Genomic DNA, 16,620 nt, shown 5'->3' with positions numbered 1-16,620 from the left:
TAGTCTATAGTCTAGTCTATAGTCTCGATAGTCTAGTCTATAGTCTAGTCTTAGTCTATAGTCTAGTCTATAGTCTATAGTCTAGTCCTATAGTCTAGTCTATAGTCTAGTCCCTAAGAGTAGTCTATAAGTCCTAGTCTATAGTCTATAGTCTGTATATAAGTCTAGTCTATAGTCTAGTCCTATAGAGCTAAGTCCTATAGTCTCAGTCCTATAGTCTAGTCTATAGTCGAGTCTATAGTCTAGTCTATAGTCCTAGTCTATAGTCTAGTCGATAGTCTAGTCTATAGTATAGTCTATAGTCTAGTCCTATAGTCTAGTCTAGAGTCCTAGTCCTATAGGTTCTAGTCTATAGTCTAGTCTATAGTCTAGTCTTATAGTCTAGTCTATAGTCTAGTCTATAGTCAGTCTATAGTCTAGTCTATAGTCTAGTCTAGTCTAGTCTAGTCTATAGTCTAGTCTATAGTCTAGTCTATAGTCTAGTCTATAGTCTAGTCTATAGTCTAGTCTATAGTCTAGTCTATAGTCTAGTCTATAGTCTAGTCTATAGTCTAGTCTATAGTCTAGTCTATAGTCTAGTCTATAGTCTAGTCTATAGTCTAGTCTATAGTCTAGTCTATAGTCTAGTCTATAGTCTAGTCTATAGTCTAGTCTATAGTCTAGTCTATAGTCTAGTCTATAGTCTAGTCTATAGTCTAGTCTATAGTCTAGTCTATAGTCTAGTCTATAGTCTAGTCTATAGTCTAGTCTATAGTCTAGTCTATAGTCTAGTCTATAGTCTAGTCTATAGTCTAGTCTATAGTCTAGTCTATAGTCTAGTCTATAGTCTAATCTATAGTCTAGTCTATAGTCTAGTCTATAGTCTAGTCTATAGTCTAGTCTATAGTCTAGTCTATAATCTAGACTATAGACTAGTCTATAGACTAGATTATAGACTAGTCTATAGTCTATTTTATAGTCTAGTCTATGGTCTAGTCTATAGTCTAGTCTATAGTCTAGTCTATTGTCTAGTCTATAGTCTAGTCTATAGTCTAGTCTATAGTCTAGTCTATGGTCTAGTCTATAGTCTAGTCTATAGTCTAGTCTATAGTCTAGTCTATCGTCTAGTCTATAGTCTAGTCTATGGTCTAGTCTATAGTCTAGTCTGTAGTCTAGTCTATAGTCTAGTCTATAGTCTAGTATATAGTCTAGTCTATAGTCTATAGTCTAGTCTATAGTCTAGTCTATAGTCTAGTTCTATGGTCTAGTCTATAGTTTAGTCTATAGTCTAGCTTTAACAGTAGTTACGAATTAATAGCAACCTTCTTCATTCTACTGGATTTCTCATTCGTTACTCAACCAAGCAATTAGTCAATCGTTCTCTTTATGAGTTTTTAATAGTAATAGTAAGTTTCCAAACTATACATTGCTTTATTGATTACCAACTTCACCTAATAGTTCTCACCTAATCGTTCTCATATTTATTGACAGTTCTCATTTTAACTGATTTCATTATCGGTTAACAATGCCAAACATCATCGTTTTGGCTTCAGTGTCAAGTTGAAAATACGGAACTCAAATTACTTACAAAATAGTTCAGGTTTATAAATATTTATTAATTGTAATTAGAAACTTCTTTAAATTTAATTATTTAACATCTTATGGGAGTATTAAATTATGTTTAAAATCAAGATATTAGTGGACATTTTATTAGCGCAATTGTAATATGATTTTGATTGCCGAAAGTCAAAAGAAACTATTTTGAATAGAGGACAGTGACTTTTCAAGAATGAAAATGAAAAATCAAATTTCAAAGAAAGGGAAATAAGAGAACTTATTAACGGAAATGAAAAGTGTTGAAAGTGAGTCAAAATTAAACCTGAACTTATTAGTTTAGCGACCATAAACTACAGTTGATCTTTTAATTTTTTCAATGACAGTTTGTTGGTAATGTTAATCCATTTACCAAATTGTTATCCATCTTTAAATGTTTAAGTTTTTTATGAATTAAAAATAATAAAATTTTTTAATTAAATGAATAATTATGACTGTATGATTAAGAAATTCTGGTGAAATTTATTTCATTTTAATGATTTATTACTTAAAATTTCAATTAAATTTTATCTTTGTTATTTAAGGAAATTGTGGTGTTTTTTGGACAGCTTAACGAGGAAGTGTAAATTACATTATTTATCAATTAAGTCGCTTTTTTCTCAGAACAGGAAGACATTTTTTAGATTTTAAAGAAGGATAAGTGGTTTTGTAATTCACTCAATTTTGACAGAATGATTTGTTACACAAACTTTCTTGCACGAATTACCGCTTTTGTAAGTAATTCGGTTTGAATTACCTTATGGATTACAAACGAATCTATTCCATTTATAAGTACTAGTTTAATTGGAAGTTGAAGTAGAAAGAAGTAATGCAAGTCGCTTAAAGTGTTGCAATTACAACCAGCTCCTAAAGCCAAAGTCATCATTTCTTGAATCACTTTACTTCTTGGTGGGGTCTACAACTTGCTGTATATATTCCATTTATAAGTACTAGTTTAATTGGAAGTTGAAGAAGAAAGAAGTAATGCCAGTCGCTTAAAGTGTTGCAATTACAACCAGCTCCTAAAGCCAAAGTCATCATTTCTTGAATCACTTTACTTCTTGGTGGGGTCTACAACTTGCTGTAGCGTATTCATTAATTTTGGAATAATATTTCACCCATTTACCACTAAAAATTTTAACTTTACAATTATGTCCTAGGAGGCACGTAAACAAATCATTATTATTGTAAATATTTTTATATGTTTTTAATTTATTTTCATAATTATTTTCAATAATAAAACAATAAATAAATTATTGCACTTTCCTACAAAAAAATTAACTAAAACATTAACTGCACATGTAAAATATTAAACAAACCTTAAATAAAAACATAAAAAATAAATAAATAAATGTTACTGAACCACAAAAACATCTTAACGCCCCAGAAAATTACTAATAATAACGAATACAAAAAAATAAAATCTGAAAGATGTTGTAATAAGTGATATTGTAAATAAATGAAAGTGCATTTACCGCTAACTGCTGCCACACTATATACGATTAAGTATTCGCCGATACAATCTCAACACTTACAAATGCAATGAACTTTTTAAAACATGTCGAATTATATTACATTAAATGTACGTGCAGAATATTAAAAGAATTTTATCGCTATGTGTTGAATTGTTGTGAATATTCAAGATCATGGGGAAACAATGTAATGACAGACCTTGATATTGACAATGCAAAATGAGTTAACTGAAATTTACTGAGTAATTGTTATAGTTATTCATTTTTAAACATCTCAATGAAGGTTCGATAACCCTATCTATCTGGACTTATAAATATCGTGGTTGCTATTGCATCAAAACATCACTACTACAGAACTGATTTATAATGTTGCAAAATCTATTGGTATTCTATCTATAATTTTGACAAATGGTGGGTTTTACCATGCTGTCCCTTTAATATGGGTCCAGATTCGAATCTAATATTGTCAGTTCATCAGCTACCTCATGGATAATAATACCCTTATAGGGTCTCATACTAACGTTTAGAGCATATCTACATTCTACGACTATTCAAGAATGCACCGTATGACATATTACTGCTCTACATACAGCCTGACTATCGACATTATCCGATCCCGTATCAGTTTTGTCGCCTTCAATAACTAAAATTTCCCGTTGGAAGATACTTCACTCGTCTGGGAGTGTTTCAGCAATGTTTCTAGCTTGGAACCGCCAGGAAATACAACTATCGGATAGCTTATTCATAGTCCATAGTTAGAAACTCAATCGTAGTTGTTGTCCAGAAGTCTGACGTCTTAATTCTTTGATATGAAATTCCTTGAGGAAATCTAAAAAGATCAAATAGACCCACTGCGAACTGTACAACTCTCGACCAGTTTATCGGATCCTTCTCAATCGTTCCTAGTTATAAACTCTATCATAGTTGTAGTCCTGAAGTATGACCATTGATCTGAAATTTCTTGAGGAAACCTAATAGATCAAGTAGAACCACTGCGTACAAACATTTTGTGTGATTCTTCCACGAAGGTTTGACTAACTTGAAATAGTGCACACTGATCGAATCGCATCCATTCCAATTGTTCCTAGTTGTAAACTCTAGTTAGTTGCAGTTCCGAAGTTGTAATTCTATAAGCGGAAATTTCTTGAGGAATAGCAAAAAGATCAAGTAGACCCATTGCGTGCGAACATTTTGTGTGATTGTTTGACTAACGAAGACTTATAGAGTCTTAGTAGTCTCTTTTCCGCTATATAACGCTCAACAGGGGACAGAAAAAGTCGTATGTCTAAGGCCGCTTGTGGTGTGATCCTTCTTGCGCCTGTGATGCTTAAGAAGGCACACCTTTAAGCATATTTCTATATCTGTAATTTATAACTCCAGTTCAGTATAATTGATTTCAATCCCCAGTTCTTTCTGATACAGCTCTTATACGTAGGAAATGAGTCCCGTTCTCATTCTTTCTTAGGAAGGTCCCTAAATACTTAGCTCCACTGTTATACAACTTGAGTGGGGGGGAGTCAGAGGAAACCCGAAGCATGCTTAATCTTTTTTCTGGTTCTCGTGTATTATCATTCAATCTCAAAGTTTTTTGCCCCATTAATCCGATGAAGATGGAAAAATGCATGAAAGAAATTGGTGTGACGAATTAATGCCTGATTGAAGGCTTTGATATTAGAAAACGTTTAACTCTGTGGACTCACTGTATTTCAGGCGTTTGATATTGTAAACTTACTCAAACGTGTGGCATAATCCTTAAACCTAAGCTGATATACTCTAGAGAGAGATCAAAACTCTCATACTTATTTGAATAGGAATCCAATCTAGAGGGACTATTTTTGGCTTTGTTGCATAGAATAGAATTTGCATCCAGATGAACGATTTCTATAGTCTTACATTGAGTCAGAGTTTAGCAATTCCTCGAATGTAGTTTTAATGAAAGGCTGCGGTATTCTCATTCTAATGACATTGAATGTTTCAAGGTTTCGATCCTCACTTGGCACTAGTTCTTTAATTGCGCCTGCAGAATACTCTCATTCAAAAGCACTGGGTACACCACCTGTTAGTAACCATCTGCAATCTTAGAGTTATTGCAATCTCGATTAAGAGAGGTGCTCAAATATATGGTACCACGGGAACCGGTAGCCCCCAGGGAAGAGTTTCGAACTTTGTCTTGTCCCGGTTATTGGGGAGCACCCTTCGGGGTGCACGTGATGGTTGTGGTTTAAACTCAAATTCGCGGGAAGAGATTGTTGGTTAAAGGACTGATACACGGTAAGGTCTATAATTCTGGATAAGCTGGATGCTGTTGCCTAGACAACAGACACTCCACAGAGAAGTGTCTGAGGGACTTAGTGTAGGAGATGAGTTGGTGTCAAATGTATATGATCCGGGAATGATATAGGGGTTATTACCCATCCGTTAACCTAGGATGAGTATGTTGGACGTTTTCTTCAATGAGTGTATCGGATAGATTAGAAGTGAATTAGAATGAATTAGAGGTAAGTTATCTCATTCAAGAGATTTTCCTTCCTTGTTCGGGAATGTTCAGGGTTTACTCTGTTCATAGCAGATTTACCACAATGTGTTCTCTGTGAGTGGGAACAAGTCCTCGGCTTATTTGATGGATTCGTGCTTCGTTTGACTGATAACAACAGATGTCATTCCACCTGCTTGGTTGTAAACGGAAGTTAACCAACGGAACTGCATTGGTCAGAGGTTAGATAGCTCGAGTACTAGAGCAAACTGCTTGAGCTTGTGTGTCGTCTCATCAGCTCACCCTGTGAAATCATACTGTTTAATATACAAGGTGTCATATTAAACAGTATGATTTCACACCTTTAATCACCTGTTAACAACTGAACCACACAATTCAAAACGAATAAAAACGGTAGCTGCTCGAAGAAAAAATGTATTTTTTTGTGAAAAAAGTGTTATTTAAAACCATCACAAATCAAACATTTAAAAGTATCTTGTATGTTTGTTTGTATGTGCGAGATACAAGTATGCAATACTTATGTTTATCTAAATGTACGAATATTTTGTTTTTGTTTAAACGAACACACGACATTACTGTGTTTATTGTTGCTGTTGTTGTTATACACGTAACAAACTTGTTGAATACACACATGTATGAAGAACAACCAAACATATGTATTTACTACTGTGTTGCGTTGTGTTGTGTGAATGAATGTAGTACATTTATACATTAATACATACATTCATACATATATTTTAATAATACAATAATAATATTGTATTATTTTTATTTCAAGTTCATTACCATCATCATCATCGTGATTATGTGAACACACAAAAAAAAAAAAAGAGATTGTACGTGTGTGTTTGTTTATACATTTATACCGCTCATAGATTAGTTGGAATAGTAAGGAGGGAGTGAATTACTTTTAATGATCATCAACGGCAACATCACCAACATCATCGGCAACAGCAAAAAAAAACATGCAAATGAAACTTATGTTTAGATTTGCTGTGATATTTGAATATTATATCTAGGTATTTGTTTTCTTTTTTTTTTTGTACTCTCCACAACATACGAATGTGTGTCTTTTTAGAGAATGGGCTTTCTAACTGTAATATAATAGTTAACTACACACATACATAATAGTCCATATTTGTACACTTAGACCTAGGGTGACAGCAGTGTAGCTGTTGTATGTTCGCTAATCTATTTTAAATAATGTTCTGCAACAGAAACTTTCTAAAACATACTACGAAAGTTCGAACATGTGATCTTTCATATAGCGCCTAGTACGGATGCCTATAAGAAGTCGTAAGGAATCTTTATCAAGGACCTAAAGTCGAAGTACTAATTTTCTCTGAAAGACATGACAAAGAAAGATCTGATCTCGCCTATTTGCTGATCGTGCTCGATGTTGTGGCGAGGGAAACATGTTTAAATCACAACAGAATAGTTTTCTTTGACAAGATCCTTTCCTTGGGACTAAAATAGGAAATCAGTGAAAGAGAAAAGTGGAAATCGCCTTATTTTTGGTATCAGCAGGACGCCTCATATTTTTTGCTATAAATTGTTCCAACAGGACTTCGTATATGCCATGCAGCATACGACATAATCAAATTTTAGAAGAGCAAATGCGTCGAGCGAGTTATCTCTCCTCGAAAGCCTCGAACATTGCCCGGCATCAAGCCAGACTGCATTTCCAAGTTAGTAAAATTTGCTTAAACTGAAAAATCCCATATTTGTTTACACCTGATGCAGATGAAGTGGTGATACTAAAAAAAAGTAAAATTCTTCCGACAATCAGTAAAGTCATGCAGGTAGCATTATGTGATTATAATTATCAACCTAGGCTAATGGGATTGGGTTGGTTGTGAATTCCTCTTAGACTAATTATTCTCTAATTCTCTTTAGCAGGAAATATAAAGTAGAGAGTTTGTTCTTAAACAGGGCTCCTTAGACAAGTGTATCTCAAGTGAGTTGGTAATCATAATCGATCCAGTTCTGAAATGAGGAAAATAGGTCTTTAGTGGTGTTCACATATCCGCTTTGGTCTTGATCATTCCCAGACTATAGTACAGGCTATAGACAAGACTTTAGTTCAGGCTATAGATAGTATAATCTGGACTATAGTCTAAATTATAGTCTAGTCTAAAGTCTGAACTATAGTCTTGTCTGTACTCTGGCTTGTAGTCTAGTCTATAGTCGGGCTTGTAGTCTGGTCTTACAGTCTAGTCTATGGACTGCAGAGCAGACTTTAGTTTAGTCGATAGATTAGACTATCGTCCAGACTTTAGACTAGACAATAACTTAGACTAAAGTCCAGACTAGGCAATAGTTCAGGGAATGGCGGAATTATAGATTAGGCTATTGATTATAATGCAGACTATAGACTATACTATAGTCCAGACTATATAGTGTAGACTATAGTTCAGACTATATAGTGTAGACTACAGTCCAGACTTTAGACTGGACTATAATCTAGACTGTAGACTATAGTGCAGAGTCTAAATTACTAAATTACTATTTCAGGAAATGGCGGAACTATACATTAGGCTATAGATTAGACTACAGACTAGACTATAGTCTAGACTATAGACTAGACTATAGACTAGACTATAGACTAAACTATATACTAGACTATAGACTAGACTATAGACTAGACTATAGACTAGACTATAGACTAGACTATAGACTAGACTATAGACTAGACTATAGACTAGACTATAGACTAGACTATAGACTAGACTATAGACTAGACTATAGACTAGACTATAGACTAGACTATAGACTAGACTATAGACTAGACTATAGACTAGACTATAGACTAGACTATAGACTAGACTATAGACTAGACTATAGACTAGACTATAGACTAGACTATAGACTAGACTATAGACTAGACTATAGACTAGACTATAGACTAGACTATAGACTAGACTATAGACTAGACTATAGACTAGACTATAGACTAGACTATAGACTAGACTATAGAATTATAGATTAGGCTATTGATTATAGTGCAGACTATAGACTATACTAAAGTCCAGACTATATAGTGTAGACTATAGTCCAGACTATATAGTGTAGACTATAGTCCAGACTATATAGTGTAGACTATAGCCCAGACTTTAGACTAGACTATAATTTAGACTGTAGACTATAGTCCAGAGTCTAAATTACTAAATTACAATTTCAGGAAATGGCGGAATTATAGATTAGACTATAGACTAGACTATAGACTAGACTATAGAATAGACTATAGACTAGACTATAGACCAGACTATAGACTAGACTATAGACTAGACTATAGACTAGACTATAGACTAGACTATAGTCCAGACTATAGACTAGACTATAGTCCAGACTATAGACTAGACTATAGTCCAGACTATAGACTAGCCTATAGTCCAGACTATAGACTAGCCTATAGTCCAGACTATAGACTAGCCTATAGTCCAGACTATAGACTAGACTATAGTCCAGACTATAGACTAGACTATAGTCCAGACTATAGACTAGACTATAGTCCAGACTATAGACTAGACTATAGTCCAGGTTGTCTTGTTATTCCCCCCAATTTTTCCGGTTATTTTGAATATGTTTTTCTCTAGGAAATATTCAGTTGTGTAATTTATTATTTAAACAACTACATTGAAACTTTAGATTTAAAAGAAGTATAAACATTCCAAAAAAATACTAGTGTTATTGACTCATATTTGTAGCTTTTTTTGTTGTATTTTCTTATTTTAAACATTAATTCAGTTTACTTATTGCAGCTTAAATATCTCAAATTTATTAAAATAATCATTTAACCAACTAAAATTACATCAACTTTACTTTTTTTTTGCCTTTTGTAATGCAACGCTTCGGTAGTTTGTTAGCAGTAGTGCATTGAACTTTATTATCGCGTTACACGAGTACTGGGTGTTGTTTTAAGTCTTGTATTTTATTTTCGTTAAATTTGTTTTGTTTTTATTTGCAAAAAAAAAAAAAAAAAAAATAATAAAAAAAAAATATTTTTATTTACTTTCGCACCACCAACACCACTAGCTTATGACAAAATTTAAATGTGATTTATTTTTGCAAACATAATTTAAGTTTTTTTTTGCGCATTTTTTTGCGAATGTAAATTTTTTTGGATAGTGATAACAAAAAGACAACAAAAAAAAAAACTAAATAAACAATCATTTAGAATACATTGACCCGCAGCAGCAGCAAATTGAGTGAATTATAAATATAAATGATCAGAGTCGAATTTGACATACCCTTTTGGCTTTGATTTTGGCAGTGACATTGAACTTGAAAGAGAATATATGTTTCAAATGATCATTCAACAATATTCGCGTTTTCGAACCACAAAATATCTGCTTAAATGTTATGATCGTTTAAAGCAACTTTTACGATCGATACATCTATTAAGATAAAACGTAGATCTATCTTTCAAACTTCCTTTGAAATTAAGAAATCTTGTCAGATTTTAAGATCGTAGCAACCAATCGCAAATTTTAAAGGAAACTGATCAATTTAAAAAAAGATCATAGAAAACTGATCGATCGAAAATGTTAAATTTTTAGAAAATATCAGAAGATATCTATTTATTATCTGATTAAACGATCATACGAAACGATCATAGCCACGTTCATATGATCGTTTAATCGGGTGATAAATTGATGATTCTAAAAATTGTACAGTTTTCTATAGAAACATTTACGATCGATCAGTTTTCTATGATCTTTTTTTAAATTGATCAGTTTCCTTTAAAATGGGCGATTGGTTGGTACAACAGATCAACATAACAGATAGATCTAGATCCTTCAAAGTAAGGAAGAAGCCTAATTTTGCTCAAAGTTCACGATCGTACGAGATCGTACTGTCCTTTAGGCGAAAAATAAATAGAGTACGAGTTTTCTATAAATAATCAATAAATTTTCTATTAAAACATGATCAGTTTCTTAGAGAAATTTGTAAATTGTTTTTATAGAAAACATTGAACTTGATCGATACAATAATCGCGGTCAGATTTTAAGATCTCATGACCAAATTGCTAATCAAGTTTGTATGATCGTTTAATCGGTTAATAATAATTGTTCAGTTTTCTGTAGAAAAACTTACGATCGCTTAGTTTCTTATTAAACATGTAAGATCGTGCAGTTTTCTATAATATTTTTAAAAATTGATCAGTTCTCTTCAAAAAACAGTTAGATCTTCTTTCAAATTAACAAAAAAGCCAAATCTTACTCAAAGATCACTATCGTACGAGGTCGTACGATCCTATTAATTGAAAATAAATGTGTGTACTGATATTTTGTAAAAATTTAGCGGTTTTCAGTATAATAACAGTTTCTTAAAAACAATCCATCAATTTTCTATAAAAAGATTTCAATATGATCAATTTCCTATAGAAATTTATAAAATTGATCTGTTTCTATAGAAAATTATAAGAATGATCCCGCTAGATTCATCTAAATTTCAAAATTACTTCAAATTAAGAAACATAAGTCAAATATAACGATCGTACGACTTTTATGTTCTTTGAGTTCGTTTGATTTTTCAGTTTTCTATATAGAAAACTTTACGATAATAAAAAATTTTAATAATGATCACTTTTCTAAATTAATACATTTTCAAATTACCGCATTATTAATAGAAAACTATCTGATCTACATATCTTGATCTGTTTTTATGCAAAATTATAAGAATTTATAATGATCGGTTTGGCATTGATTGGGTTTCGGAGTTTATAGCAAATGTATTCTAATTAGATTATATTAATGTAACAAACTTAACGATCGACATCTAGATCGGATGAACAATAGATCTACATATAGATCGCCAGAGATTAAATGTTGAAATTTTGGAAATCTCACACTGATAAGGGAGGGATGGCTTTACTTTAAAACTATTCTTTAACATTTATAAATATTACAAACTTTACGATCGTTATATAGTTAATGATCTTCTTATCATAATACTAAATGCTACATTTAAAACTACAATAGAGAAACTTAATTTATTTTTATTATGGTTTAAATGATTATTTAAATTATAATGGCACGTGTTTGCTAATCTAAAATATAGTTTGCAAAATTTCTGACTAGAAGTTTCAGCTTCTTAATAAAACAATAGAGAAGAATCTAATAGCGTTGGTTGACCTCTTTTCAATACTCTCTATAAAAGTTATAATATTTTAATTTAAGCAGAAAAAAATCGATAGTGGTTTAAAACTGTTTAGCTATTTGTGGAGTTGACGTAATCTGTTCTCAAACTATTAATAGAAATTTTTTTATGTTTTCTTTCTAATCGAAAGGGAAAACGAAAAAAATCTTTCTTTCACATATTACACTCCAAATATGGCCTTTAAATCTCTCCCCGAAACCGCTTATTAGGGAAATCCCTTTTTAAAAATTTTGCTCAAATATGCGATCATGTTTATTTTTTATTAAAATGTAAACAATATTTTTTTTTTGTTAAATTTATTAAACGGTCATTGAACCTAATCTACAAAATAAACAATTTAAAAATAAAATAACGTGCTATTTTTAAAAGATGTTCTTTTTTTTAATTTTCGTAGAAATTTCATCGATAAGTGTTTTAAAAACAAAATACTTGTATAATATTTGTTTAAAATTTCGCCTGAAAAATACAAATAGAGCATGCATACCATGTGATCATATAAAAAATTTATACAAATTCTTAATTACGTTTAATTAAAATTAAAAATATTATTAGAATTGCAATTTTAGTGGTAGTGCAGTTTTAGAAATTCCCTCCACGAAAAGATCCCATGTATTCAAACTCCCAAAGCCTTTTTCCACTGCTAGGTCTATGATTGATACGTTATCATCAAAGAGAAAGATTTAAGTCCTAATGCATTGTATATGATGGACTATAGAACGAAGGAGGTCCATTTTGGAAACAATTCTGTATATACGCTTTTATACCTAGCTTCTCCACTCTAGATTCTATTATTCTTTGATCACAGACGGTAATATCGACTAGTATCAGAAATATATGGAGATATAATTTTTCGTGTTTACGCCGATTACTAGACAGATCAAAAAAGAAACACGGTTCGTTCCCGATAGTATATCGAAAAAGTTATTGGCGGGAACTGTGATATATTTTTACCAGATATCAGATCATCTGAGTGAATAAATCCCTGATTGAATCTGCACGAATGGCTCTAAACAGGGGAGATCGCGCGGTACTAAGGATCTACATTGATAACCTAGAAATCCGTCTTAATAATAACAACACTAGCTTCCAGGGAAAGTAAAAAAGTTTAGATTGCCTGTAACGCCAATGGAAGTTAACATATTTTTTGACAACCCGATGACAATTAGATATTAGCTGAGAAAACTACTACCTCTTTGGACTGTAAGGGAGTCATAACCGAATACTCTTCTAGTATAAAGCTCTAGTATAAAGCTCTATGAATACCAGGTCACTTGGCTATAAATCGACAATGAAGAAGTACTTGTTATAAAGGAAAGGGACCTTATGGATCTTAGACGTAATAAGAATTAAATATTGGACGTTTATACACAAACACCAGACGTTCCGGATCGCAAATCGAAAAAGCAATTGGCGGGAACTGTGAGATATTGTTATCAGATTATATATTGTGGCTAAGGCTATCATCTGAGTAAACTCTTAAGGGAATATGTTGTTACACGGATGACTTTAAATAGGGAGATCTGCCGGCTCTGGGGTTCAACATTGATAACATAAAAACGTGTCTTTCTAATCCGTAATCTAACTTTTACGAGAAAGTAAAATAGATTATATTACATGTAATGCCAAAAGAGGTCAACATATTTTTCAACAACGCGATGGAAATTAGGGCGATATAAGCCGATAAAACTGCTACCGTTTGGACTGTAAGAGAGCCATAACCGAATACTCTTCCAGTGGTAAGCTATGCACCATATGAATATCAGGCCTCTTGACTATATGGCAATGAGGAAGTACTTCCTATAATGCTAAGGGAGCTTTATGAAGTTAACCCGAGGAATACAAAACCGTTGGACGTAATAAGGATTAAAAGATGGGTGAAAATAATGAACAAGTCAGTGGTTGGTATGATGGTGGATAAACTGGTTTATGGATAAAATTAGAAGAACGGATTCAGTTAAATATAGAGCATGCGGAGAGGGCAATACTGGAACACTTTCCTTGTAATTACAAGGCTTTCCTCGAAATTAGATCCAAATATATTGGGAGCTATGTAATTCCAGATATTCCGCCTCTCTTGAACACTGCCTATAAGCTTTTTTTAACAAAATTTTCCGTGAAAAGAAGAGCACAGCAACCCGTATCTTTTGGTGCTTTATACTGTTTTGGACAAACGGAATGAAACGAATGTAGAGCATGCGGAGAGAGCAGTTAAAGGCTGAAACACTTTCTCTATATTTGCCGGGCTTTCGTCGAAATTAGATCCAAATATCTAGGGAGCTATGTAATTCCATATATTTGATCTCTTAGGAACGAACATTGATTTGAATTTGTAAGAAAATTTGTAAAGGAAACTATCGTTGAGTATTAAGAGGGGATTAAAGAATTTTGTGGGCGTCTCTTAAGGTTCCACTATAATATTAAATCAGTTTTTTTGTTATACTTGACTACTTGACATATTTTAATGAACTGGGTAGACATACTAAACTGACACTATGCTGGGTACCTAAGATTACTAACGGAGCTTTATACCGGACACTGTGGACTTAGATATCACCAGAACATTCTTGACAACAATGTGATGAGGTTATATAGATTCGGTAACCTGCAGGATGAAACCTTCGATCAAGGCTGCACAAAAGATCTTAACTCAAGTCGCAGTACTTTGTGCCCCTCTTAATCAATCAGAAATTGTGCTAAAGTTAGTCCTCTCCCCCAAGTAATATACGCTTAAGAAACTATAAATATTGCGATGACATCGGACTAGTTTAAAATAAACCTAAATCGCTCTATCAAATTTTATGAGGATAGATTCAAAATTTAATCTTTCAATAAATAGTTTAAATATAATAATTGCTTTAAGATCCGCTGTTTAAGGAATATTATGGATATATGGTGGCCCCACAACAGGAACATTAACTCCTTACTACATAGAAGGTGCAAAGAAATAGCAATTGTAAAGAATATTACCAGCAGGAAATGGAAACCCACAAATAATATGGCCAGCCAAACTCTATACTGAAACCCTCAGGGAGCTCTGTGTCGAGTTATACCCAGAGGATCCTGTCGTAGAAGTTTGGCGACGAGTGAAATAAAGTTTGTTAACGCAGATCTTATCTGGTCATAGATTAAAGCTACATCTAGAGATCGTAATAAATTAAAAAAAAAATTAAACCTAAATATTGATCATAGAACCACAAAAGTATATTCTAGATCCTTATTACGATCTAGCCATGTCCGTCCGTCTGTCTGTTGAAAGGTGTAAAAATTTAATAAAAAATTTAATATTTCCTTTAGATAAGATTTATTTATTTTACATAAAAATATTGAATTCAAATTTTGGAAAATTTTTCAAGCTGTGCTGAAGTTATTAGCAAACTAAACATTGAATTATTTTTATTGTAAAAACTTCTTAATAGAATTTACGAAATTAATAAAACGATTTCATCATTCTATTAAAGTTTACAATAAAAAGTTTTGTTTAAATATTTATTTGTATAGTTTATAAACTTTGCCGAAAATATTTGATTACAATTTTATAAAAAAAAATTTGCAAAAAAAACGTTAACAAATTTAAATAATTTATTTTTAATTTTTGAAAAATTTTATATTTTTATAAAAAATCTAAACCTACCTTTTTCTTTATAACTCCACAGGAAAAATATTAATATTTAATCCACAAAATAGCATTGGTTAGTGCTATTAAACTCTTGATAAAAAATTGTAATATTATTTTTAATAATTTTTAAATTCCTTTAAGGAATTGTTAATAAATCACATATAAAATATGGCACTGTTCTTTTTTTCCAATAAAAAAATTATTTGTTTTTAACAAATAAACAACACAATTGTATTAAATAATATATTTTTTATTAAACAAGATTTTTTTTAAATTCTTAAAGAATTTCTTTCAATTAATCACAATTAAGCCGCAAATAGTTTGGTGCAAACGTTTACACTACGCAACACAATTTAAAGGAGTAAAACAACAATGAATGAAAACTTTACAAGCGTTTTTATGTGTGTGAGCTTGAGAAATGTTGTAAAAAAAAAGGAATTTTTTTTGAAAAAAAACGCTTTATTTTAACCGTTTTGGAAACCGCGTATGAACGTATCCGTATCCGCTTTCGTCAAAGACTAATGCCACAATGCGAACATTTGAACGAAACGAGCTAAATGAGCGACGATTTAACACATACTACGCGATTTGAGTCAAGTCAATAAAACGAATTAAATGAGAGTGATCGTAAAAGTGAGCAAGCGAGCGAACGAGCTTGCCCATTCGTTTGTCCGTCAATCAACAACAGTTTGTCGTGGATGTAAGACAAATACTAAACAAAATATATTCATGTTGAGGTGTGCGTATGTGTAAGTATCTATGAGTTTGTACGATTGAAAATAAAAATCAACAACAAATAATATACTTAATAACAAAAAATTGTACAAAAAAAAAATACAATAACAAACGAAACACCAGCAACAACACTCACTTACTCCACTGTATGTATGAATCGTAATCACGAAATCGTAGTAATACTTGTAGTAGCAGTAGAGATACCTAATGATCAAACGACCAACCGACCGACCGACCTACCCATCAACCTACCCAACCAACCAAACAACAACGAACCAGTGAAATAAACAAACCAACAAACAAACACACCCAACAAACCAACTAACCTAACAACCGATCTGCAAGTATGAACGTTCGTTCAACAGAGGCCACGAGAAGAAGACTAAAAAAAATATGTTGTGTTTGGCGATTGTAGGTTTGGCGCCGTTTAATACTGAAAATTAAAACTACAACAAGCAGCAGCAAAACAACAAAAACAACTTCTACAATCTTATTGAAAAGTGTTGTCGATCGGTCGGTCGGTCGATCGATCGCATGACTGACTGGTTGTTGTTTTGCTGTTTAACTCT

At 32.3% G+C, this 16,620-nt stretch overlaps 1 protein-coding gene across 1 annotated transcript in view; it reads right to left on the bottom strand.

Moving 5' to 3' along the window:
• LOC119602150 (ecdysone 20-monooxygenase) overlaps nucleotides 1-16,391 on the bottom strand; it is a 49,501-nt gene extending 33,110 nt beyond the window's left edge. Inside the window, exon 1 of the mRNA XM_037953505.1 lies at nucleotides 15,332-16,391. The gene's annotated coding sequence lies outside the window, so the exon portion shown is untranslated. The remainder of the gene's footprint in view (nucleotides 1-15,331) is intronic.
• Between the last annotated feature and the right edge of the window lie 229 nt (nucleotides 16,392-16,620).

Source organism: Lucilia sericata, unplaced genomic scaffold (assembly GCF_015586225.1).
Source record: "Lucilia sericata isolate MDLA Ls3-8-SP2 unplaced genomic scaffold, ASM1558622v1 Contig000210F_arrow, whole genome shotgun sequence".
In the NCBI taxonomy this organism is placed as follows: Eukaryota; Metazoa; Arthropoda; class Insecta; order Diptera; family Calliphoridae; genus Lucilia; species Lucilia sericata.
This window is presented reverse-complemented; position numbering and strand designations above follow the sequence as displayed.